The sequence below is a fragment of the Gallinula chloropus genome, assembly GCF_964237585.1.
Source record: "Gallinula chloropus genome assembly, chromosome: 4".
NCBI classification, from domain to species: Eukaryota; Metazoa; Chordata; class Aves; order Gruiformes; family Rallidae; genus Gallinula; species Gallinula chloropus.
Window position 1 is genome coordinate 55,295,320 of NC_140088.1, and position 25,168 is coordinate 55,320,487.

The 25,168-nt window shown below is 39.2% G+C and overlaps 1 long non-coding RNA gene across 1 annotated transcript; it reads left to right on the plus strand.

Annotated features, from left to right (window-relative positions):
* Nucleotides 1–780: 780 nt before the first annotated feature.
* LOC311190716 lies at nucleotides 781–24,853 on the plus strand. The gene is made up of 3 exons (XR_014617237.1): nucleotides 781–814; nucleotides 2,773–2,840; nucleotides 24,726–24,853. It is a non-coding gene; the product is annotated as an uncharacterized lncRNA (long non-coding RNA).
* Nucleotides 24,854–25,168: the final 315 nt, after the last annotated feature.

The following is a 25,168-nucleotide window of genomic DNA, read 5'->3' on the forward strand; positions in this document are numbered from 1 at the left end:
TGTTTCCAGATTTGTCCGAGTGACTATTAAGGAGATTTCTGACCAGAGAATTACTCTCTCAAGTTCATGATAATCTGATTTCTTAAACTCTGGAATCCTTTTACCAAAACCAAAGAGATTACAGCCAGTCTACTCAAGTGTCTCTGCATTCCCTGTAAGTACTGGCTGTATCATCCAGGTGTGCTTGAAAATAACAGTGTCAATGCAAATGAGATCTGAAGAAGGTGTGTTGTAAATTCTAGATGTGTATGTTGTAAATTATTTGATCTATTAATTTGATTTATGATGCTTGTGGAACCTGACTTCAAGGGGGGACTGTTAGCATACTGTCTCCTTTATAGAGGGAGCAGGACCGTGTCCTCTTCAAACATGGTTGGCCAAGCATGAAGCCCGCTTTCTCTTGTCCCTGGCTATCACAAGATGGGTGGCTTGAAAGTTGGTCTAATAATACAAATTCTGAAACATCCAGCCTGAAAATAAGACTCACACATGTAATGTCCTTTATCACCTGAGACATGTATTTTGTGTAGGAAATAAAATTTCATCTTTTTTTTTAGGAAAATTGGTTTTCTCATGATTTTGCAGAGGTGGAGAGCCGTTGTACTGTGCTGGCTACTTATAACAATGCAGGTCCTCAAAGTAGGAGGATAAGAAGAGAAATTTTCTGGACATCGAGAAGCTCTGACTGAATTTTGTTTGTGAGAGGAGAAGAAAAGGATTGTGATCATTACCAACGTGCCTCAGCTGGTACCTGGTGTCAGAGCGGAAGGCAGTGGATTCATTCTGAGGAGCTGAAGGGGAAGGCGTTTTGGAGGTAACATTTTTGACACTCAATAAAAAGCTGTTTGGTGGTCCCCAAATGGAGATGTGCACTTTTCTTCTGCGCTTTTAAGAAAGCTCCCCAGATATGCTTTGTTTTGCATTAGTTTTCCATATGAAATGGTGCAAGAAAGCTGGAGGCTCAGCCTCCTGTGTGAAAACAGGCATGCGGTGATACTACAGAACCTCCTCAGAACTTGGTCCCAGCTTACTACTCATGCAGAGTAACCAAATAATATTTGACACTGGCAATGCAGCACAGAACACCACTTTCTTTTGTTATCACTTGCAACTTCTAAAGTATTTTCTCTGTTAAGCAACACCCATTCTCTGAGATCACCTCTGCTGCTTCCAGCACTTTTATGCTGCAAACTGCACAGCAAGTAAAGGTCAAATATAATTAGCTGGGGAAGGGGCTGTTTGTTTTCATCCTCACCAGAGCTTTTACTTTTGTAATTATGAATAGGGAATAGGTAATGTTACAGAATGAGTTGCCAGTGAGAATGCAGTACAGAGTAGAAACAGTCTTTCACTTAGTAGTAGCAAATTTAAAGCATTTCTTACACTCTGTCAAAGTCTCATTCATTGCCAGCCTGGAAATAAAAACTGACTCTTCAGTGAGACAAAACAAAGCTCAAGCTCAATTTAAAACCCTAAAAAGCTAAACTGATTGTCCAGTTAAACTTTACCGGTGAGAAAGGAGCTGGAAAATGTCCGTAAAGCTAGAGAGGGAGGGGAAGTGCACTGTGTCATGACTAATGATACAGAAGCCTTCAAATGCCATGAACTGTCAGGAACGAATAAGGAACTGTCAGGACCATTTATTTATTTAATCTCCCTTCTCAGTCCTCTCTACTTGGAGGTCTTTTGATATTATTCCTTCTTCATATTTTGCTGCTGTATGGTTATTTTATTGGAAGCAAGAGTCCAAGAGATCACCTACCCAAATGTCATCATTACTTTCCAAATTACCTCTCTGGTTTGTGCTTGGTTCACTAGCAAGTACAAATGTGAACCTCCTGAATCTAATGAGAACAGGGGTATTACAGCAAGAAAATCAGAACACATTAATAAATGAGTTTCCCATTTCTATTCCTTATTTTACTCTTGGTGGCTGCTAGTGGTTGTGTGCATTTCACAATATGCCACGAAGAATTTGTAAACAAAATTTGCTAGCATTAGGATGATGGGATGCAAAATAAGCAGGCAGCTGTCTGGATTTTAATCTCTCTGTGTTTGAATAGAGAACTATAAGCATTCAGCATGGATATAATAACCTGACAGCATGACGTGCAGAATTCAAAACCACTGGGCTGTACTCCCATTCAGTGAGACTTAGGTTGGTTAGTAAGTCAAGAGAGGTCCTTCTCACCCTCTACTCTGCCCTGGTGAGACTGCACCGGCAATATTGTGTCTAGTTCTGGGCCTCTCAGCTCAAGAAGGACATAAAACTCCTTGAACAAGTCCAGCACAGGGAGACCAAGATGATTAAAGGAGTGGAACACCTTCCTCATGAGGACAGGCTGAGGGAGCTTGACCTCTTTAGCTTGGAGGAGACTGAAGGGTGACCTTGTTAATGTTTATAAATATGTAAAGGGTGAGAGTCAGGAGGACAGAGCCAGGCTCTTCTCAGTGATGGCCAGCAATAGGACAAGGGGAAACAGGTGCAGGCTGGAGCATAGGAAGTTCCATGTGAATGTAAGAAGAAACTTTTTCACTGTGAGGCTGATGGAGCACTGGAACAGGCTGCCCAGAGATGTTGTGGAGTCTCCTTCTCTGGAGACACTCAAACCCTGCCTGTATGCATTCCTGTGTGATTTAGTCTAAGTGATCCTGCTCTGGCAGGGGAGTTAGACTAGATCATCTTTCAAGGTCCTTTCCAACTCCTAACGTTCTTTTATTTGCACCTCCAAATACTATTTTGATGGTGTTTTGGGTTTTTTTTCTTTTTAGAAAAGGCATCAGACAAAATACCACCCAAAAAACCAAGCATCAAGAATAGGAACATGTGTGAGGAATGTGTGAGTATTTGTAGTTCTGGATAAAATTTGGAATTGCAGAAATGTAAGAATAATCATATATATATTATCTAACCTGACAGAAGCCAAACCCAAATGGAACCAAGTTCTTAAACTGTGAAAACTTCTCGGTTTTAGCTGAGGTTAATCAGTGTGGTTTATATTTTAGTGAGAATTGGTTTTAGCTTCAACATTAAAAAAAATGAGTTTACCTTTTAAATTTAGATTAAAAAAGAAAAAGCATGCTAAGCAAGCATCTCCTAGTTCGAATAAGTATGTTAAATTAGCTATATTTTTTTTCTCCCAAACAAGAATGTGTGCACATCTGTTTTTACATGGTGGTGCTGCCTCTGACTCTTTCAAAATAATGTCTTAATATAATCATAGCACCATTTTCACCAAGTCTTTATCAAAGCTACACATTTCACAGCCTCTAATTACAGGTTAGTGCTGCATCCTTGACAGTTGTTTCAGGATATGTTAAAGTGGTGAAAGTGAAATGTAATTAACAGTATATATCACATAAATGTTTCAATCAATTTAAATTAGTCACTAGGTGGCCGTGTATCACAGATGGAAGTGTGTTACTTAACAAGAAGAAAATCCTTATTAATAATGCAGTTCTTAGTCTAATAACGAATTAATATACATTGTCTTAAACGTATGCATTGTCTGACTTGATTACAGTAAAGGGCCTGAAAACCTGAAACTTACTTTTCTCACCTTCTTAGTATCTGTATCTACAACACTTAAAACTAAAGTAGGCATTGGGATCATAGGGAAGGCTTGCTTGAAACCAGAAATTTAATTTCTTTAGAATGACACATTCTAGCATGTTTGTGTGTATATATGTGTATATGCACACATGCAGATAGTGTATATGTAATATAGATCTTAATTCTCAGATGTCAGTGTGCTTTGTGTTCAGAATGGGGCTTGAGAAAGCAAGTGGGGAGATGTGAAGTTGTTTTGATAGAATTTGTTTCTGTTTCCTATTTCCTCATGAGATGGCTTCAGAAGGACAGACTCATTCCCACAGAAGTTCTTACACATGCTGCCTATACTTTTAATGCCATTAAATTGGTTATTAGTTGAGCCATTTGTTTCCCTCGTCATATTTAGTCAAGAGATATTCTTCACTACATGTGGGATGATAAACGTATTGTCCATCAGTAAAACATTTAGTTTATTTTTCGGCAGAAGAAATTAATGGTCAGGTGTCGCTGAGGAAATACCAGCTGAAATCCTTATAACTTCAGCAAATTACATGTTCTGTATTTGGTGAATTTTCAGGGTAATTTTTTTCTTTTTCTAATCAAAAGTTAAAGCATAGCATGGACTTCTCATTTGTAAATTGGTATTTTCAGTCTGCCAACCTCTACATAGGCAGACTTTTCTGAAAAGGGAAATGTATCACTTTCTGATATAGCTAAATATATAATTAATTGCAGATAGATTAGATGGAGTTCCTACAGGTACTAGGATTGAAAACAGATATATTCTTAGCTATAAACACCCAAAAGTAAATAGAGTTGGGTTAAAATAGATCATGTCATTAGTTTGTTACCTAAGGAAAATTATGTTCTTCCACCTTAGAGTAGCAAAAATGGGAGACACGGACTCTGCTACTTTCCCACGTTTCAGGAATATTTCATCATTTTTGGCTTTAAACCAGCTGTTTCCTTTCAAAATTGATACAGAGTAAATAGAAAAAAGTAAATATTTTCTTGTATGTATTTACAGTAGACTATCTGAGAGAGTAAATGGAATTAGCTTACACAATTTGCATGATGTTAGAGGGAAGAAAAACCAAAAACAAACCAGCAGATCATTCCCAGCAGTGTGTTAGGCTTTCCTGTTTTGGTTAAATATTCCAGAACAATGTCATCAATCAAAAAGTTTCACATTCCACACAGAGAAATGTTACCTTTTTAAGCATTGCTAAACACTTTGACATATTTGAAAAATTGAGTCCTAGATCCTAAAGGTTATTTGTCATAGGAGAAAGAGAAAATATGCTCTGTGTATGCCAGAATGGCAAATAAAGACTGTAAAGATGATAAATCTTGAGTTGGATACATAAACTACTCAGATTCATAGTCCCCAACTTCATAACACGCAGTTGTAGTTTAATTTGGCCTTTACTGACATATAACTATATACAACGGGGAAGTGGTGGTCGGTAGATCATGTCCCAGGATGAAGCCTCCTGCAGGAAATGCTAGAGAAGGGAACAAATAGTGTGTAATACATTTTGAATGCTGACCGTACCAAATCCTTCCAACAACGAATTGATTTGGCATTGGGGGACTTTTTTTTTGTTTGGTTGGAGCTTTTTGGTTTTTTGCTTGTTTAAGGTAAAGTAAGCCTTGAGTCCATCCTCTCCTGTGGTATTTAAAGGATGAAATACGTGACAGGCCAGCATATTGTTTCTACTAAAACTGACTGGTCAGAAGAGCAGTCAAGGTGACTTGTTGATATGATTAAAACAATTTACATCAAAAGAAACTTTATAAAGGCTTATTCTGATAGTTGAAAATTTCATGAGCTGTAGGTAAAATTATTACTTTATCCTAAATAATTTTTCCAGGCTGCTGTGAGCACATAAAATCTGGAAGAGCTTCAAGGGAGGGTAAAAAAAGGAACAGTTGGGTTTCTCTAATTGAGTATTGTGTGTTGCGGTCATAACATGCAACTTTAGTATGAGAGAAATAATTCAGAATTTATGCTAACATGGCTGCATAACTTAGACAAAGGGTTACTAATTCCCAATTGACAGCCACAGTAATGCTTGTAAATCTCTCTAGGTTTTGACTATAAACTAATTTCAGCATTTGGTTTTATATTTTAGAGTTCTTCCCCTCTCAGCAATAGATAATTCTGTCTTTGTTTATGTAGTAACATCAGCAAGATATTATCTAATGTCTTTAGAATAATTTTCAAGGAAATTAGTTTCTATTAGTAGGCATATAAGAAAAACCTCCAATATCGTGATTTCCAACAACTGAAGACTGTGATGATGTATCATTATACAGATGAAGGAAACGAGGACTGACAGTCCACTCCCCAGGTACACTGCAGAGCAAAATGTTCTCACTGATCTTCTGAATCTTACACAAAAAGGTGACAGGAATTTTATTTCTCTCCACCATATCCATAAGGGAAAGTAGTCTCTGTAAGAGGGCAGGTGAGAGGTTTGGATGCTTATGAACCTTATTTGCTAATTCATGCAATTAGTAATGCAGGAGGACTGGAGGCACACAGGCTGCGTGCTCTGAGTTCCCCCCTAATCTGTTGTGTTGACCAGCTTCCCTCAGCATGGGTCTTTGGTGGAAGACTGGAAACTCCTCTGATGCAAAGCATTGCCCACTGAGTCATCTGCTGAGATGCTAAAGAGTGTTTCCCTCATCACCCACTGAGGTTGCAGTCTTTGCATGGCAGCACATGTTTTGCAGTGGACACAGTACTTTGGGTTTGCTGTAGTTTTGTGTGGTGGGGTTCTGGTGGAGAAGGGGGGGCTGCAAGGGGGGGCTTCTGTAAGAAGCTGCCATAAGCTCTCTGCAGGCCTGAGAGAGCAAACACCAGCCAGCTCAAGGCCGGAGTTGTTGCTGACCAAGGCTGAGCCAATCAGTGTATTAAGAATTACTTAAATATTTAAGTACTGTATTATATATTAAGTATTAATTACTTATTATGCAAAAGTAATTATAAGTAATTAATTACATATTAGTATTACTAAAATACCTCAGTACTGTAATAGAAAAATAAAGTGAATGAGAAATACTCTAGACCTGGGTGATAACATAAGGTTCTTCGAATTTCAGGTACAGTGCCAACTACTAAGAAATGCTTGCACACTAACCCACTGGTAAATAATAGCTGTAGTTTTGGTTCCCTGGTATGTAAATGTCTTAAATTCCCTTGTTTGGCATTAGTGCTATATTTGCATACTGTTACTCAGAATCAAGAGGATAAAATTTACTTCGTGACAAGGTAATAAATATACTGCACATCCATAAAATAGTTAGTTTGTAATTTATGGGGGGAAAAAAATTAATGTTCAAATACCATTCAGAAAGCACCAGTTGGATTTATTATAACTTTAGCTACTTACCTGCTCTGTATGAATATTTTCATTGCTAAACTAACTCATAATCTTTCTGCAGTCCCTAAATAGTCTGAGAAATAATTACAGCTTGTTATAGCTCTTGAAAGTGAAGACCAGCATAGAAGTGTGCAGGGGCAAAAAATGTGTGACCATCAGCTCTGCCTTTAAACTCTGTACAAAGAAAGCAATTTAATTTTGAGTGGTCTCAATTTTTTTCATAAGAAAGCATATGCTCCCTTGAATGAATTGTAAAACACCAGTTGCTGTTACCTTATGTCATATTTGCAGCATACAGGTAGGATGCTGATACAGACCCTGCTCACCAGCAGCCCTGAGCATGTTCCAAGACCTTCAAATGATGCAGGGCAGCTATTATTGCCACACTGAACTCTTCCATAGACGATTTTTAAATTATCAGGCCCAAGGGTCTGTCCTGTATTTTTGTTTTCTGTAAAACTACTTAGAGTGGATGGGAGCAAGCATTCCCATCAGGAAGTCACAGTAGAAGTTACTGTGTTAACTGGATATCCTAGTTTGCCAGGGAGTGTTTTGATTTATAGCTGGTGAAATTAATCTGCCAAATTTTATTTCAAGTTTAAGTTTAAATATTTTTTTATCAAATTGATGAAGTGATTGAGAAAGAGAAATAAGTTTTGCTAAAGGAGACGTAGACTTTTTTAGATTCTGAGAGAGCGCTCAATCCTAGCAGTTTATATAAACCACATAGCAAAAGAAGCTATTAATATTCAAGGATTATTAGTACAAATCCCTTTATAAAGCAGCATTACTTTAGCTTTTGAGTGACATTGCAACATTGTTTTTCAATGAGACTGTCCTTGAGAATCAACAAACTCCATTTCACTAAGAGGGTTAATTAAGGTCAAGTTTATAATGGGGTAGGAAGAAGCACAGACTGAAGTAGCCGTATATCAGATTGAGATTTCAAGGTCTCTGCAATGCATTAATAACTGTGAGGCTGTCTAATGTGGGCGGCATAACATGTTCTGCAGCAACAAATTCTTGGAACAAACCTGAAAACCCAAATACGGTTTCTTTCACTGAAGGGTTTTTTTGAGTGTTTTTCCTTCAGAAAACTCCTGTTAGTCAGTCTTGTTTCTGAGGGAATGTAACCAGGCCAGAGAGCAGAGCGTGGGTCAGCAAGCATCCCTGGGTTAGCCCAAGATGTAGGAGATGGGTCATCTCTGTGTTGCCCCAGCTGCCACAGGGGAGTCTGATTCTCCTGCATTGCAAGGGTGCGGTACTCTGTCTGTAGTAGCTGTGTATACTGAGGTTCTCTCCACCTTACACCAACCATAAATTTCAAGGGGTTAACCATCCTTTCTTCCGTGATGGTGAGCTACTTACAGGGCAATGCACCACCTGCAAACAGGAAGGAGCAAGACTGGAGCTACTGGTGAAGGGGCAGGAGCACCACTGTCCCCGTGGTAGAGCAGGAGCCTCTGTCTGTCCTAGTGATGGACAACAAACCATGTAGCAATGTGCCTATCTGGTCCAACTCTGCTACTGCTGCTTTTGTTTAATGCTTGAGGAAAACCACCCTGGGGTAAAGTTTGATGCTGTGAAACAGCTGGAAGAGGAGAGAGGGAGGCAAAGGAAGTGTTGCATGGGACACTTCTTTTTATGTGTGTCTGTAAGTAAGAGGGCAGTTTTGGTTTTCACTGCAGATAAAGTCCCCACCAGTGGTCAACATAACTTCCCCAGCAGAAATTTTGTGGCCACTTCTGTGCTGAAGGTAGGACTCACCAAGTAGATCTAAATTTTCCAGAGTGGTGTTGAAAATTTAGATTCCACAGAAATCATCAGACTCCATCTCTTCAGTTTCAAGAAATTTGTACCATGGTGTTTTTGTAGCTTTTACAGATCTGCAGTAATAAGGACTGAAACACTTAAATCCAAGCAAATAAGCATCATTAAAAAATATACAGCTGTCAAGGGCAAATGGAGGAGTACTATTGTTGAGTGGCTTAGCTTTATAAAGCAACTAGAGCTCTCTCCCTCAATCAAATAGTAATTCCAAGAAGTTCAGGCTATGACAGCAGCTCTAAGACAAGATGTTTAATTTCTCTTCAGGGGCACATTTGTCACAGGCTAATGTTTTGCATAGTGTAAAGGGAGCTTTTCAAATTCTTTGCAGCCATCTTCATGGTACAGTTTCGTTGTTTCACTGAAGTTGTGCTGCAGGATTTCTTTTTTGTTGTTGTTCCTGTTCCCCACGTACAGGACTTAGTTCTACAGAACTTGATGTAGAAAAAGCTACTCAGAATTTTTAACATATTGGGGTCCAAGACTTTTCTTGTTCATTTAAATATTCACGTAAAATGTTATCCAGCTTGATGTTATAAATGATTCTTTGTTTTAAAAAAAAAAAAAAAAACAAAAAAAAGCAGTGCAAGGTGAAGGAATTATTTTTTACCAGGCACACTATGGAAATGACCAGGATCCTTAAGTTTGCCTAGTTGTTTTCTGCTCAAACTCACAGTTTTCACTCAGTTTTAGAAAACTCAGGTATTCAGCAGAATGATTGTATATAATCAACACCAAGATTCACAGGATATATCTTTTTGTCATTAGGGTAGTGAATTTTCAAGAGACAAACATATAATACCAAATTTCTCTGTTTCTGTTCCAAGATATACAGAAACAAGAATGTGGGACTCAGACTGTGTTTCTCCTGCCTTTTCTGCCTGTCTGTATTTGCAATATGAAAGCACAGTATCTCGAGCCACTCCCTGGCTCCTGCTCACTTTATTTTCTAAGTTTCTCCCCATAGTCCTACCTTCTTTCTTCAGCCTAATTAATTTTCTTATTCCATCCTGCCTTAGCCCCCTCTTGAATCCTGGCCTTCCCGTGTGTTAAGCCTTCTGAACCCTATCCTGTCTGTGTGTAACTTTTGGCTGCTTCCATCTTCCTCCTGTGTGCCTGGCAGCCAGCGAGCAGGGAAGGAAAAAGGATCTTTGCTTTCAGTTACAGTGCTTTGTGCCACAGTGGCATCTAGCTGCCGCAGCTACAGATGAAATTCCATGCAGTCTGTGCGGTCCTGGTTTGGGAGCAGGTCAGCGCAGATGGGGTCTTTAGAGAATTCATCTGCCAAAATGCTGAGCATATGCAACGTGTGATCAAAGTCTTAGGATGGCTTTAGCGTTTGCTTTTTCCTGTATCCATCAGAAGACAAGTCCTCGTAGCAAGAGACAATCCCAAGTGAGTTTCAGATCTCTGCTGCAAAACTGGAAATGCTAAAGCTTTGGAAGGAACTGGCTACGCAATTCTTTGTGTATTTAAAGAAGTATTTCATCCTAATTTAGTCTTGGAAATAGTTTGAGATTTTTTTGCTAAAGAATTCTGAAATATTTTTGAGGCAATCAGCACAACATCAATTCTCCGACGTAAAAACTGAAGTCTGAGTGGAATAAGCCCTACCCATAGAAAATAGAAAATGTTTAAGCAGCTAAAAGAATATCCTAAAAATTATGTTCCTCTAATAGTATAGGGGGCTGGTGAAGATTCCTTTGGAATGCTTTCTGTTGGTATCATTTGGGCATATTCTTATTGTGTTCACAATTATTTTATTCTATGATTTACAGCTAAGTCTTCACCCAAAATATGTTTTGTTTGTATCTAGATTTTAGCAACAAACTAAAACAATAAACGCAAACCTCATTTCCACAGATTCCCACTTGCAGGGCTTTCTTAGCATGCCCGGTTTCTGCTAATCCACAGCTCTGACTCTGCAAAAATCACATTAGGTTGTGCTTGATTTTCTTATCGGGGGGAGGTCCATTAGGATCGTTTGGGCTTATTGTCTGCATGGAGCTACTCTAGGTACATAAGAGTTTACAGTGCCAGTTCTCACTGAACCTTTAGACTTGGACAAGTTATCTAGCATTTTTTAGTTAGCATTTACAACTTTTCGAGTGATTTTCCTTGTAATTCTGTAAAACAGTTCAAAACCTGTAATCACCCTGAGGGCAAAGTCTTGTGAAATACACATGCCAGTGAAAACATTCTATTTTTATTTCCTCTCCCCACCCCATCATCAGATAGATAAGAATGAAAACTTGACGAATGGACTGTGGAGCAAAAAAGGGTATTCATTATTCCCGTGGCAGGCTCTCCTGGCATTTGTCATGGTGGAGGCTGTTGGAACACCCCGCAGGGCATTATCCTTGGCACAAAAGCCAGCCACAGGGAGCCAGCTGAACGTGGCACACAGGGTACCTGGGCTTTTTTGTTGAAGTGTGTTCTCTGGTGGATTCTGGGCCAGTTAGTAGTTTCTAATGGCAAAACTTCAGCCAATTTAAAATAAATAAATAAAAGTTATGTTTATTTTTAATGCAGTGACAATTTTGTGACATTTATTTGACAAGCTCCTTTGATCATGAACTGAAGCTAGGACTGAGGAAGCCTCAAAACACATTTATGTTCTGTGCTGAATCCACAGAGACGGAGGACTGACACGGTACCTTGTCAGAACAATCCTTTCGTATTCTTAACACATTATATTTAGATATTTTTAATTTGTTTTGCAAGAGTTTAGTTTTAATTAAAATTTAAAGATTATGAAATCAATGATTTAGTTTCAGGGCTCTAGAGCAGAATGGGAATTTTTTAATAAGCTTTTGCATTTTTTATAGGAGGAAATTAAAGTTACAGTTTACCATACACCACGCTTTCTTTTTTTCAAACTGAAATGACTAAATTAAGACGACATACAGCTCAGGTTCTGAGTCAAGGGAGGAAGGCCTGACTCTCACAGTACTAGCCTAACTGTGACCTCTAGGATAGTGGAAGTAAGTCTGTAGGAAACAGAGAAAAGGAAGAGTGGTGTACGGCCTTGCAGTATATATCGTTTAGGTGCTTTTTTCTTTTTTGTGCATCTCTCTCATTTTGTTTCTCTTCATAGATAAAGAAGTCACGTGGCGATTAGCTCCTGCCCTTTTGCCTTCAGCCAAGTCAGTAGCTCACTGTTATGCCAACAGTGTTGGAAAGGACTGACAAAGCAGTGGAAACCATCAAGGTTCCATTTCCTCTAGGTCGAGGTTCTCTGTTGCTTTTCTCAGCTGCACTAAGATATATCCTTCTGTGCTCTTTCCATTCCCACCCCTACAGTATGTGTGTTATACAACTACCAAGCAATTGTGCTTTCACAAGTAATTTCTATTTGCAGGTTATTACTATCCCAGGGTTAAAGAAAATAAATAAAGCACTGGCTTACAGTAGGAAGTGTCATCAATGAAGGAATTAAATCTTCATTTTTATATACAGGACATTTAAAGATATGGCCGTGGGCTTTGTGGACTGTCTGACAATAACCCAACTCTCAGAGACAGAAGGTATGGATTTGTATCCTCTGTGTATTTCGGAAGTGAGGGGAATTTTGCAAATCATGTAAATGGTCAACCTTACTGAAAAAAGATAAAAGGAAGAATTCCCTTCTAGCATCATACTTAAAGGATGGAATTGTTTTTTTCTGAGTATTTAAATTGATAGGCAGGTATTCCATTTAGAAGCAATTTTTGGGGTGATCTCATTACTTGCTTATAGATGCATAGGGGTGGGGGGAGAACAGGAGGCGGATGTGGGGCTGAGGGGAAAAAATGGAAAGTCATTCTCTTTTCTATGAGAAATACATATTTGCTTTACATATTGATTCCATTTGAAAGTTACACTTAAAGAAGCCATGAAAAAAGAGGCAGAACCCTTTAAACTTCACAGCTACCTATGCCTTTAGAGATATGGATGAAGAGAAATTATTGAAGTAGAGAACAGGGTGCAGATCCTCTAACAGTATTTGAGTAAACTTGGATCAGCAAAGTCAGTGCATACCATCTGTGAACTTGATACCAAACCTCTTTGCTACCAGTTGGGTTTTGTTTGGGGGGAGTGGTTGTTTTGGGGTTTTTTGTTTGCTTGGGTGGGTTTTTTTTTTTGGTGGCTAATATCTACATAAAAATCTTAATGGGCCATGCTGAAATATGAATGGAGCTATGTTAGGATTGACAAGTTAGTTTTTTAATCATTAGCATAAAGATATCATCTATTCCAAAATGGTGAAATTAAAGGACAACAGAAAAACAGAAGTGGAAAGAAAATTAACAATGATTTCATGATGAAGAGGCAGACTAATATGTAGGAGGGAAATCAAGAGAGCAAATCACTGTAAAGATAGCAGGCTTTCAGAATAAAACCTTGATTTATGTATTTGAGTACAGCAGAAAAAAATAAATCATTGTGGTAGTTTGACCCTGGCTGGAAGCCAGACACCCACCAAAGCTTCTCTATCACTCCCCTTTTCAGTTGGACAGGGGAGAAAAAATATATTGAGAGGCTTAGGAGTGGAGATAAGGACAGGGAGAGATCATTCTGCAATCAGCATCACAGGCAAAACAGACGCAGTGCAGAATAAAGGAAAGAAAACTAATTCATTACACTGCACTGCACTCCCAATAACACCAGAGTCGGGTAATGAGAAGTACAACCAGATTCCCAGAGGCGCTGTGACCATCACTGATGGGCTTGGCTTTGGTCAGCAACGATTCCAGCCTTGAGCTGGCTGGTGTTTGCTCTGTGGGGCCTGCAGAGGGCTTCTGGCTGCTTCTTACAGAAGCCACCCCTGAAGCCCTCGCTCCTTCACCAGAGCCCAGCCACACAAAACTACAATGGTCATACAAAAGCAGGGGGACACCCTAAAGTAGGGGGCTGAATATGCTGACCATACTCAGTGACTTTTGGTAGAATTTTATCCTTAAAGGTATACTAAAGGAGTTGCTGTTTTCTATGTGTTCTTAGGGAAACATCTGAAATTAAGAAGCCAATCATGCTTGTTCTTTCACTGCTCTTAGGAAATCTTCTATTTCTTAACATTCTTTATTTCCAGATTACCATTCCTTCACATCTCTCTTGTGGTTAGGAGATTAAAGCTCTGTAATCCTTCGGTATGTTCAAAGGTGGGTTGTTACTAACCGAAACCTTAAACAAGCAAGCAGTGCATCCAGGTGCTTGCTTCATTCGCTCTGACCGCTGCAGTATCAGCACAGTTAAAGAAATCTCCCAGGCTCTCATAAGTAACCTTTATAACTGTTAACAGTTTGAGTGGTTCAGTATTCAAATGTTCTTTTTACTTCTCACCAACATACCATGTAGGTCCGTTACGTGTGATTGTACCAACATAACCAACCAGACAAGTTGTTAATGAGGTTGCAGAGATGGTTGATATAGATGCTTCAGAGACCAACATTTCATCTGGTGACCAAAGCCCTGCTATGCAATTATTGAACAATGTCATTTGCAAAATGTTTTAAACAAGAAAAAGAAAAAAGTTAGGCAGGGGGACCAAATGAAATAGCATCTGTGTTGAAGCCAACAGTAAAACCTTCATTAGCATCAGTGAAATCCCTTGATAGTCTTTCCTTGATGCTTTCCTGGTATACCACAGGTTCCTCAGAGATCGCCGCTGTAGTTACATTCAGTAAATACCAGTCCTTTAACAGCAAGGACAACAGCCAGGCCCCTGGCAGCCTGGCACAGGTTTTACCCTACGAGGTGCTGGGTTCACAGGCCCCAATTCAGCAAAGCCCTGAGACACTGGGTTTGCTGTCGGCACGCCCAGAGTCCCAGCCGTCCTCTAAGTGCTTCACTGGACTGGTGCCAATGCGCTCCGCTCTTTGAACAACTCGGCTGTGTACAGTAAACATAAATTTTACCCTATGGTTTCAGTGTTGATGCTGCCAAGTTCACCTCTTATTTCTAGACTTGTGACTCCAGTGAGGTTATCAGTCTGCACGCAGAAAGAAAAAGAAATCTTTTAATTCTGGGACAGCCTTGGAAAACAATGGGGCCAGACACATCTGTGTGTCATCTGCCTGTCCTAATTGGTTTTTGGGGTGCAGCATATATGTCCTACCCAGGAAACAGCTGTTAAGCATAGTGGATATATTTCAGATAATGTTTTTAACTAACGAAACTGAGCAGTATTTTAAAATCATTCTGGTTTTCATGAGGGAAAAGCACTGCAGCAGAAAAAGTTGCTTCACGCTGCTGCTCACTGATGATCCCTGGCCGAAAGAAGTCGCACAGTGTTGCATAGATGAGTGAGTCTAAAACCTGTATCAGCTGAATCATATTTTTAATTTCTTTTTTTAAAGCAGAGACCATGCTGTACTTGGGGGATTGAGTTTGGAACAAGTTCATTAAACTAACAAAATGAGACAGGTATGTAGCAGGACTGTCAGGAGGAGCTAGCATTGATCCAACCCAGTGTCTTATTAATGAAGTACTGCATTTATGGGGACGGTACTGAAGGTTTTTAAGGTGGTGAACTATTTATGTCATTTTCTGTGATAAGCATTATATTGTGCAAGGTATAACCTGTTGTGTTGAGTGTGCGCCTTGGATGCTGTGATTCAGGTATATGTGTGAGGCCTCTCTAAGACAAGTTAAACAGTCTCATCTTCAGAAGTAATGATATATTTTTTTTAAAGTTGATTTTGAAAGCTAACATAGAAACTGAACAGTGAAGCAATAGAAAAATTTTCAAATTATTTGTTTGCAGCAGTGTCTGAGAGGTAAAACTGACCCCATCGCCTCAGTCTAGGGTTCTTCTCCTGGATCTGAATCAACCTGATGATGAAATTTCACATTTTTAAAAAGCCTGTTTGGTTGGTTGGTTTGTTCCTGTATATATTACAGAGTCAGTATCTTCAAGGAAGGGGAGAAAAATAAAACTCTTGAGTATCAGTAAATAACAGTGAACCATACAGGTAAATAATAGCTAGAAAGAATGAAGAAGAACTTAGAGCAAGATACCTGATTTTGTGAGACCCAACTTGAGACTGACCATGAAATCTCTTTTCTGAGATCATTGGTATGGATTTGGGAGCAAAACCCTGAAATCTTCCATTCTAATTTGTTTTGTTTCTTATATCTGATGGAAGATTTATAGGCAAGTCAGATGTCTCTGAAGTTTGGTTTTTTTTTAATTAGAAAAATAAATGTAATGTCATATCTCTGTTACTTGTATTTTATAGTGCTGTTCCCCTCCAGCAAACTTACCTATTGCCAGTTACAATGATAGGTAGTGTTTTGAGGTGATCTCAGCTAAGTGTTATGATTAATAGTCTCTGTTCAGTTTGCATTCTTCCCCTCTTAGTTTAAGTGTGGGGACAGAATAAAAAACCTCCAAACATTAAGTAAAGTGTTCCTTGTGAAAATTATGCAAATTGCAATCATCTGCTAAATTAATTAATTGCATTCATCAGAATAGCATATGAGAAATGAAAGATATTTCCAAATGTTAAATAATGGCTGGATCATTCCGAAATTAAAAAAAAATTAAACAGATACATGGTCATAGTCTGCTATTCACCCTGTGAAATTGCATTTGACCTCCATTTGGGTAATTGTATTATGCCTGCCTAAATTTCCATGCACGGTGATTTACAATTGAACATATTATTCTAGTCCTGTTCTACTGTACTGTATGCTGCTGATATTTATTGCTATGTAGTTGTATTTATTTAGAGGATGACCATGTTCCAGTGGCTGATTCCCATGACTCCCATACAGATTTCTTTGGCAAGTGCATTTTCCATCCAAGTAATTAATACCATGCAAAAAAAAAAAGATTATTTGTACTTACATATCAGATATATCCTCATGTGCTTGTGATGAAAGAGAGAAACAAAAATTGCGGAACAAAAGCAAAACACCTCTGTTTCTTCATGAAAACTTCCTGGGAGTTTTTTCTAAGGGTCCTGGGGTTCCTCACAGAAAAACTCCTCAAACTTCTTAGTCCCCTTTGTCAGAAGCAGCGGCGACAGTTTTTTTGATGCTGACCTATGACTCTGTGCAGTACCTGGTGAATATAAAGATGTTGCTTGCTGCCTGAACAGAAGCTCAGCAGTTATCTGACATCAGTCTTCAAACATAATTGCAAGTTTAAACTCATTGAAGAGAGAGGTGGTTTATTGTGGAGAAAATAGGGTATGTTCATTTCTTATTTTTAATCAGGGTTTAGCTTTGTAGCTTCACAGCCTAAGAAGAATTCCTATCAGATGGGAATAACAGGCAGAGAGGCTAATTTAAGCCTAATAATTTGAATCCTAAATTTACCCCTGGTTCAGCCTGTTGGAAAATGGACTGCTTTGTAATAGCTGAAGTGCAGTGTCATGGAGTTGTTACAAACAGACCTTTCTCCCCTCTGTGAACAGAGTATTGTATTTTGCAAAAGGGTAAGAACTTGATATAAAAGCACGGTTAACTTAGACACACAAGCTCTGAACTGCACATAATGCCTGTTCTAGCTGTACCTGGGTTGAACTGGAAAGTACTAAATAATGCATATTCGAAGCAAATGTTAGATTTGAGTGGCACTGGAACTCTGGAGACCCATGAAAACAAACAGGATCTTACTTCTTTTTCTAGTAAATGTTTGGACATTAGTGAGAGAGAGCAGTGTACTTCTGTTCCTGCAGTACCTGTGAAACTGGCCTGATATGCTTTCCATCAGCCTGTTAAGTAACCCTTCCCGAAAGTATCTGTACAAGGAGCAGTTTAGATAAAGCAAGAACTACTCTGAGTCTGTCCCTGAAACATAATTCAGGCATGAACACGTTCCGATACTTGAAAATGTCAGAATTCCTAGAGTTTTCTGTTTGTCTCCATCTCCTGCGATAGTATTCTTCTGCTTTCAGGGAGACTGATGCGAAATATCAAATTCATGGCCCACTTACTAAAGGGACTTCAACTCTACACTTGGACCCAGTCTTCTTTCACTGCAGAAATTGCACCATTCCCAAAATTTTGAACAGTACCCAAGAAAAATATCCAACTTCTTCTGTGATTCATTGTTCCCAAGCACAGGGATATTGTTTAGGCTGAAGGCCAACCTCAGAACATAAACTTTGGTACTTCAAAACCTGAAATGTGTCACTGAGAATTACAAAGGTGCTTAATGACATTAGATTTTGAACTAGAACTATTGTTTTAGCTAGAACATGTAATCTGCAACCTAAATTCCTTAATTTACTTAATTATCTCCTAATTACAGTCTAATTAATTACTAATTTATCTTAATTTCCTCTGGTAATTTCCTTATTAATCCCTACTTTAATATGTTACATTTTTATCCTTCCTCCTTTAATTGGGAAACAGACTTCCCAGGCTTTGCTATGACAAAAGGTATGTTTCCTATCTGCTGTAAAGCACAGCTAAATGTGTCTTTGCATCTGGCACATTTTTATTAGGAACCTGAATGACCGTGCAACCACCAGTCTGGCTGAAAACTTACACTATATATTTTTCACAGGCTTTAAGTGGGAGACCAAAGTGCCTGGAGATTTCTTCATGAAATACAGTCATTTCAATCTTTAGGATCTCAGTTCTTACTTAGTTATTGTTCCTTCTGTGCCCTATTTAAGAAGATATTTAGTGAGACTCTCTTGGTTTGGGGCTTGGTTTTTAAAAATTTCTTATTTTTTTTTATTTCAGAATGCTCTGAAATCTGAATCCACATGTCCCCATGAGAGGATATTCCCCACTTGCACATTTCTTCAGGCATTCTTTTAGAAATGTTAGCTGACTATCTCTGTTAAAAAAAACCCAACCAACCAGTGTGTGTATACACACACACACACACACGGAAATACCTATTCCAGAGCTTGAGCTTCCCCTTGCTTGAAAAACTGTACATTAATTAAAAGATCTAATTTTTTTTCTCCTCTCACTGAAATAAGTCTGGCTGGAGGCATCACTCAAATGCTTACATCTTGCATCCAAACAGGGGAAGAGTATTTCTAAGTGAAACGAGTCCACAGTTCAAATGAACTTTCACAATATAACTCAGCAACATTTTAATCAAAAAGGATTCTGTTGTTAGCACAGATGGAGGCAAAGCAGTGGGAACATAAGCTGTCCAGCACTAGCAGAGCCAGGAAAAGAGAAGTCCTCGATTTAACAGTGTTGGCAGAGTGTGCTTCTCTGTAATTGTGCAGCAAGGCTGATGTTGCATATGGGGAGAAGTTGGAATTGTTTTATTTTTGTGGAAATTGTTTTTAGGAATAAATTTCAGAGTCCATACTGCACAATTATAAAATAAGTAAATTTATTATGCTGCTTAACTAGTCAGCAGAGAAGTCACAGAAATGTTCCCTCTCTATTGGATATTAACAGCCATTGCTGATTGTAACCATATGGATCTAAGCTTGGAGAAGGAAGGAAGGAAAGGTGCTGAGAAGAAAGCAGGGAGAGCTGCAGACAGGTAATACTCCTTATTTACAATTTTCGAGGTGTGACTTAAGGATGGTAGCAAAGGCTATCAGAGCTGTAGGTTGCCGAGAGCTGAAATGTGTCACTGAGAATTACAAAGGTGCTTAATGACATTAGATTTTGAACTAATTTCACACATTTCAGAGCTGTACTTTTGCCTAGGTAGCGTCTCTGGTGAACTAAAAGCTGTTGTTGCTGCTCTGGATGCTTCCAGTTCCACCCGGGACAGGGTACTGCCCTGGAGACAAGTCTCCAGGCTCAAGACCTTGCTGCCATGGACAGCAGATTTGAAATACAGTTAACTACAAAGCAGTTCAGGAAGGTTCTACCGAGAACATCATCACCTCTAGCAGAGAGGCAGTTAACAGACAGGTTGGGCTGTGGCATCTCAAACAGGCTCAGCTGGTTGCTAATTAAATGTGTGTCAGGCCTGTCACTACAGCCTGAGGTAAATTAGAAAGGGACCAGGGGACCTTCAGCTGGCATTTGGCCCCGTGGCCCGGATCCCTGCCTTCTCCCGAGAGTGGCGAGAGAGCCGGGTTTCCCACATCATTCTTCACAAGATACATTTCTGTGGGCACCAAAACCTGGAGGAGATTTTCTTTCCAGAAGCAAAATTTAGACTAAAAAATCTAAATACACAAAAGCTTGCAAAAGTGGCCATGAGTTACCTGTCACTCCTGGGATTGTTTTAACTCACCGATCCTGCGCTTTTAGTATCTACCCTATTCCTCTTATTCAGTGTCATTCTGATAGAAAAATGATTCCAGAATAACTATTTGCATTCAATTTCTCAGTTACCTTTACATCGAGGTTTTGAGGTTTGTTGGGTAAGGTGCTGTTTGTTTACTTCATGAAGAAGATGACCTGCTGCAACTGCTAAGATGAAAATATTTCTAAAATCTGGAAACGTGTCTGTGATCTTTCTTGGTCTAGACTAGATAGAAATCAGAGTTGTTTTTTTTTGCCTCATAAGGTTTTGTCATATAAACTGAGTGGTAGAGTATGACTAAAGAATTTAGAGTGTGAAGAAGTGCTTGACTCCCTTTTCTGTTGTTTCCCTTCTTCCTGTTCTTTGAGCATGAAGAGCAGTGTGCGGGTGTCCTCAAAGCCAGCAGCAAGCAGCCATGTGGCTGTGAAATCCAATCAAGTTCTCCTTACTGGGGGACTTCTGCTTTTGATGATTGATTCTTACTAACTCAAGTCGGAGTCCAAGTCAAGGGAGTAAGAGCACTGAGTGGAACAGAGGCTAATAAACCACCTCCTCAATCATGAACAAGCATTAAAACTTATCATCACTGCTAGTATTGAAGGTCACGGGGCTGTAGGAGTCTGCCTTGTGTTTCAGTACTCAACAGCCCAAGTCTCATCCCTTAACTCAGAGACTGCTTAACTTGTAGCACAGAGCAGCCCACAAGAGAAACTAGATCCAGGTATTTAGACAGCCAACTCAAGGGAAGTAAAAAGAAAATCTATCTAGATAAATGTGTATGGAGGTACTTGCTGTTTCCAGTTATGCTGTGTCAAAGCAGAAGGTATTCCCTTTGCTAAGACAAGTTTGCTCATATATAAATTTTGGAAAGAAAAGTTTAGAAAAGGAAAAACTGAATTATCTTCTAGAACAGCCTCTCCCTCTTATTTGTCTTACTGAAGGAGGAAGAGAAACATCAGTTAGCATACTAGTTAAGGGTTTCCCCCTCCCCACTCAAGGAATATAATGCTTTAAAGGCACTTAGTTTTGTTTTGCGTTTTTCCCAAAGGCAGGAAACTTTGGTGTCAGTAAAGGTTCTGGAGTCCTTGAATTATCCCCCTGGGCTATCTTTAAATCTAATCTTAGCCAAGCACTTACTAGTTATGTGATAAAGTCGGAGATTACGGGCCAAATTCTCGTTTCGGTTATTCCACTGAAACCCACTGAAATCAATGTGAGATTGGACTTGTGTAACAGGGGAGAATTTGGGCTACTGTCTTCAAGAGATAAGAACAGGGCCAATACTGTAACAGCCTTTTTCAACTAAAACACTCAGACAAACGTAGGGTCACGTGCTGTCCTTGATGTGCACATAGAGCTTCAAGGGTTCGTGTTGGACACGTATTTGGAAAAATACTTTTTTCTAGTTGCTAGGTACAGGAGGAGTTTAGGTGGAAAGCATCCCAAATTTAATTATTTTACAGTTAAGGTTACGAAGCCCTACATTTATTTCATAGGTGCTCAGGGTTTTCCAAGTCACAGTGACACAATGCAAGTGGAACCCTCTCAAGAAACAGCTCATGTTATAACTGTAGGTGGTGAGGAGCACAGAAAAAGTAAGCTTTGCTGCATAGCATTTGTGATAAGGTTTGCATGGCAAGGTTTTGGTAGTGCGGGTGCTACACAGGTGACTTCTGTGAGAAGCTGCTAGAAGCTTCCCCCATGTCCAGTAGAGCCAATACCAGCCGGCTCCAAGATGGACCCAATACTGGCCAAGGCTGAACCAATCAGTGGTGGTGGATAACATAGTTGAGAAGGAGAAAAGCCAGCACAGCTGCGGTCAGAGAGAGGACTGAAAATATCCAAGAGGAATAACTCTGCTGACACCAAGGTCAGTGAAGGAGGAAGGGAAGGAGGTACCTTTCTTCTGTGAGTATTTAGGCTTTTTGGGTATAATCACGACTAAAAAGGCACCCTAGCATCTTAGACACTGCTCTCTTTATTCTTTAGTTCCTCTCATCCATTTTTGCAAACATTGTTTCAGACTTAATTATACTTTTGTAGCTCAGCAGACCTGTGGCCCTATTTTCCTGGTAGCACTGACCATAAGAGTGGCAAATTGTTCTGTACTGTTACCCTCTAACATTCCCTGCTGTGCTTCTGTAGCTGATGTCGTCACATAGACATGCTCAAAATGGTGTGGCGCTGCTTTGTGCTGGTAAGCATGTTAAAAGGAGCTGATTTTTCAGTGGCAGGCAGAACAATCCACAGCATTACACCCAAGGAAAAAAAAAAAAAGTATTTTAAGACTCATGGATGAAAGGGGATTTATATAAATGTAAGGTAGTATTATTATAGTCATTTTATTAAATAACAACAGTAGGTGTCTTTCTTTAGGCATAAAATCTATGCACATGAAAAACAATAGTTGGCAGCCTGCAGTAACAGCACGGTGTGCTGAAATGATGACAATAACGAATAGCTCTGGAACACCAACAGAAACCACTGTATTGCATGTGTACTGCAACAGCTTTATCGAGGATTGTAAGGAAGCGTGTAAAACCAAGCCGCAACAGCATAAGGAAAATACAAAATAAAGCGAGCAGGCAAACTACAGCTGTGGCTCTTCTTAGAGAATAAATTGGATAGACAGTAAAGCAGGCTTGTGTTGATTGGCAGGTGACACCAGCTCTTTCTTAAATTGGATATTTATTTGGGATTTTACTGTAGCACTGCGTGCAGGAAAGACACCCGTACGAGTTCATCAGTGTGAATCAGAGGTGGCAAGCTTTTTGAAGGGCCTGCCACACTGAAGGCTTTGTTTATTCCCATTTGTACCGATTTCACTCTCTGAGATATACCTAAAAATCTTCACGTTAGCTTGACCACTTTTGTTAGTTTGCACCTGGTTTTGGTTTGTGGTAGTTTCTTGGGGTTTTTTTATTCTCCAGCAAACACCTGGATTTCTGTAGGGTATTGCCGAGTGTGAAAATGTTGCCTTATTTTCTTAAAATGAAGCAAGAGTATTTCTTGAGAGCAGTAAAGATTTTGCTAGTGACAGCAGAGCAAATGTAAATAGATTTGTCTGGAAAAGAAGAATTCCACGTGTAATACAATATTGAGTTTTCCATGTTTATTTTTGCTCTTTATTGGAGAGAGCACTGCAACACTAAGTTCCAAATTATCATGAAAACCCAGAAATAGAGCCCTAATTACATAGCCTGCTGATCAAGGCAATCATCTGGGTTTTGGGACACTTGTATGCATGTTCCTTTCCAATTAGCACATTGCAGATGAGGTCCCAGTAGCTGGCCTGAAATCAGCTTGTCATAGATACAGTAAATATTTGCTGTGCAAAGGGGAAAACCTCAGGTAGTCATGGGATAAGTAGATGATATCTTTGAATATCCCATTAACTACTACCCACTTGTTTAAAATGTGCTGCATGCAAGTCTTTAATCTGAATCTGAGATCAAAGTTGTCAATTTTCGTTGGGTTTGTTTGGGGTTTTTTTACACAGCTTTGCATTGTTGAGTCTAAATACAGAGGTTTGAATGAATAAATGCTATTATTTAAACCCTTAGAATGTTGTCATATGGTTGTGCTTCTTGATAACACTCCCTGTAATTTCTGTTAATTCATTTTTAATTTGACCTTTTCAGCTTTTGGGTGTAGTTTTGTTCTGCATTACACATTTGACCAAAATCCTTAAATGAATACATTTAACTTCCTGGTAAGGGTAGGAATGGACTTCTGTGCTGCAGACCCAGTGCTGTATTAACCTTATCTTTCTGCTAGAAACATGCACACTAGAACATAATAGTTGCATCAACTAGAAGGGTGATCAGATTCATAAAGTAAAAAAAAACAATACCGCAAGAAAACTTGCATTCCTGCTGTTGGATTTCAAGAAAACCTGAAATTCAGAGAAACAAAAGGCTTGCAGCCATGTCACAAGAGCTAGCTGGAAGACTAGGCCCGGCTGTAGAATAATTCAGAGATAAGGGACGAAAAAGCCATTGGTATTTAAGAAGTATGCTAACAGAATATACACATTTCCCATGTATCTGGCAGATCAGAGAAGTTCCTACATATTTTATTGCTCTGATTTAATTTTTCTCTTTTTTTTTGGCTTCCATCTCGCTGCATAAAGTACATAAACCAGTTTTTCAAGAACAAAAAGCAAATGAAAACTATGATTTTCCCTTTTCCACCTGCCCCAAGTGTTCTTAAGCTAACAAATAAAACTATGACTAGACATATTTTTAAAATAAAACTCTGGGTAAAACTTTAAACTAAAAAAAGAGTAATTTTTCAACCCACAAAGCTTTTTTGAGACGTGGGAAAATGAAGATTAAATATATATTTATATTGATGCATATATTTTAGTATATATATTTTTTATATAGATATATAAAAATATATGGGATTTTGTGGTTTGTTATTTTTAATGACAGCTTCTACCAGAAAGAGTTCAAGTCTGATTTGCCTGTCTCACTAAAATGCTAGTTTTCTGTTTTCCTGCACGCTTTCTAGTTTCTATCAATCCATTAGTCTTTGTTTCATGGTAGTAATTATATGCCCAAGCTCTTCAAGAATGAGTGTGCATCAAACACAGTGGTGCTCATGCTGTGGGTGAATTAATTAAAGCACCAAGAAATTCATGCTCAGCAATGAGAACAATTGGCTTGATGCACTCTAATGTAGATTTACTTGCAAAGACCTAAGGGCACGTGAAGTAACTGCTGTGAGCATCTACCACATATTGGAGCATACTGTAATTTCTGTGTCTCTGTTCGGAACTTAGACTACTAGTCATACAGCAACAGGCTCTTTCGCCCGCATCTGCTAATCCTGTCTCATTAATGGTGATGGCAGCTGTCCCCATTATGCTTCAGTGGGGTGAAGTACAGTGAGAACAAAAGTCTGGAGAAGACATTATGTGCAGAAAGATGAGCAGGAAGGTGTCCAGGAGCCTGGAACGGAGGTAATTCAGATGAAGCTCCTATCTGACAGCAGGACCTGGAGGAGTGTTACTGCCAAGCCATCTGGGATGGAAATTTGGTAATGAGAGGACTTCACCGCACCTTTCCATCATCCTTGAAGATTTCCTGGAAATTGCAAGCCATGGTACATGAGGAAGTCCAGGACTGTAGTACAGAAAAGCGAGGACTGGATTGGCAACCTTTGTAAGAATTAAGCCCAATGAGCAATACTCGGTTGCCCTAATGCAATTACATTTCAACAGCC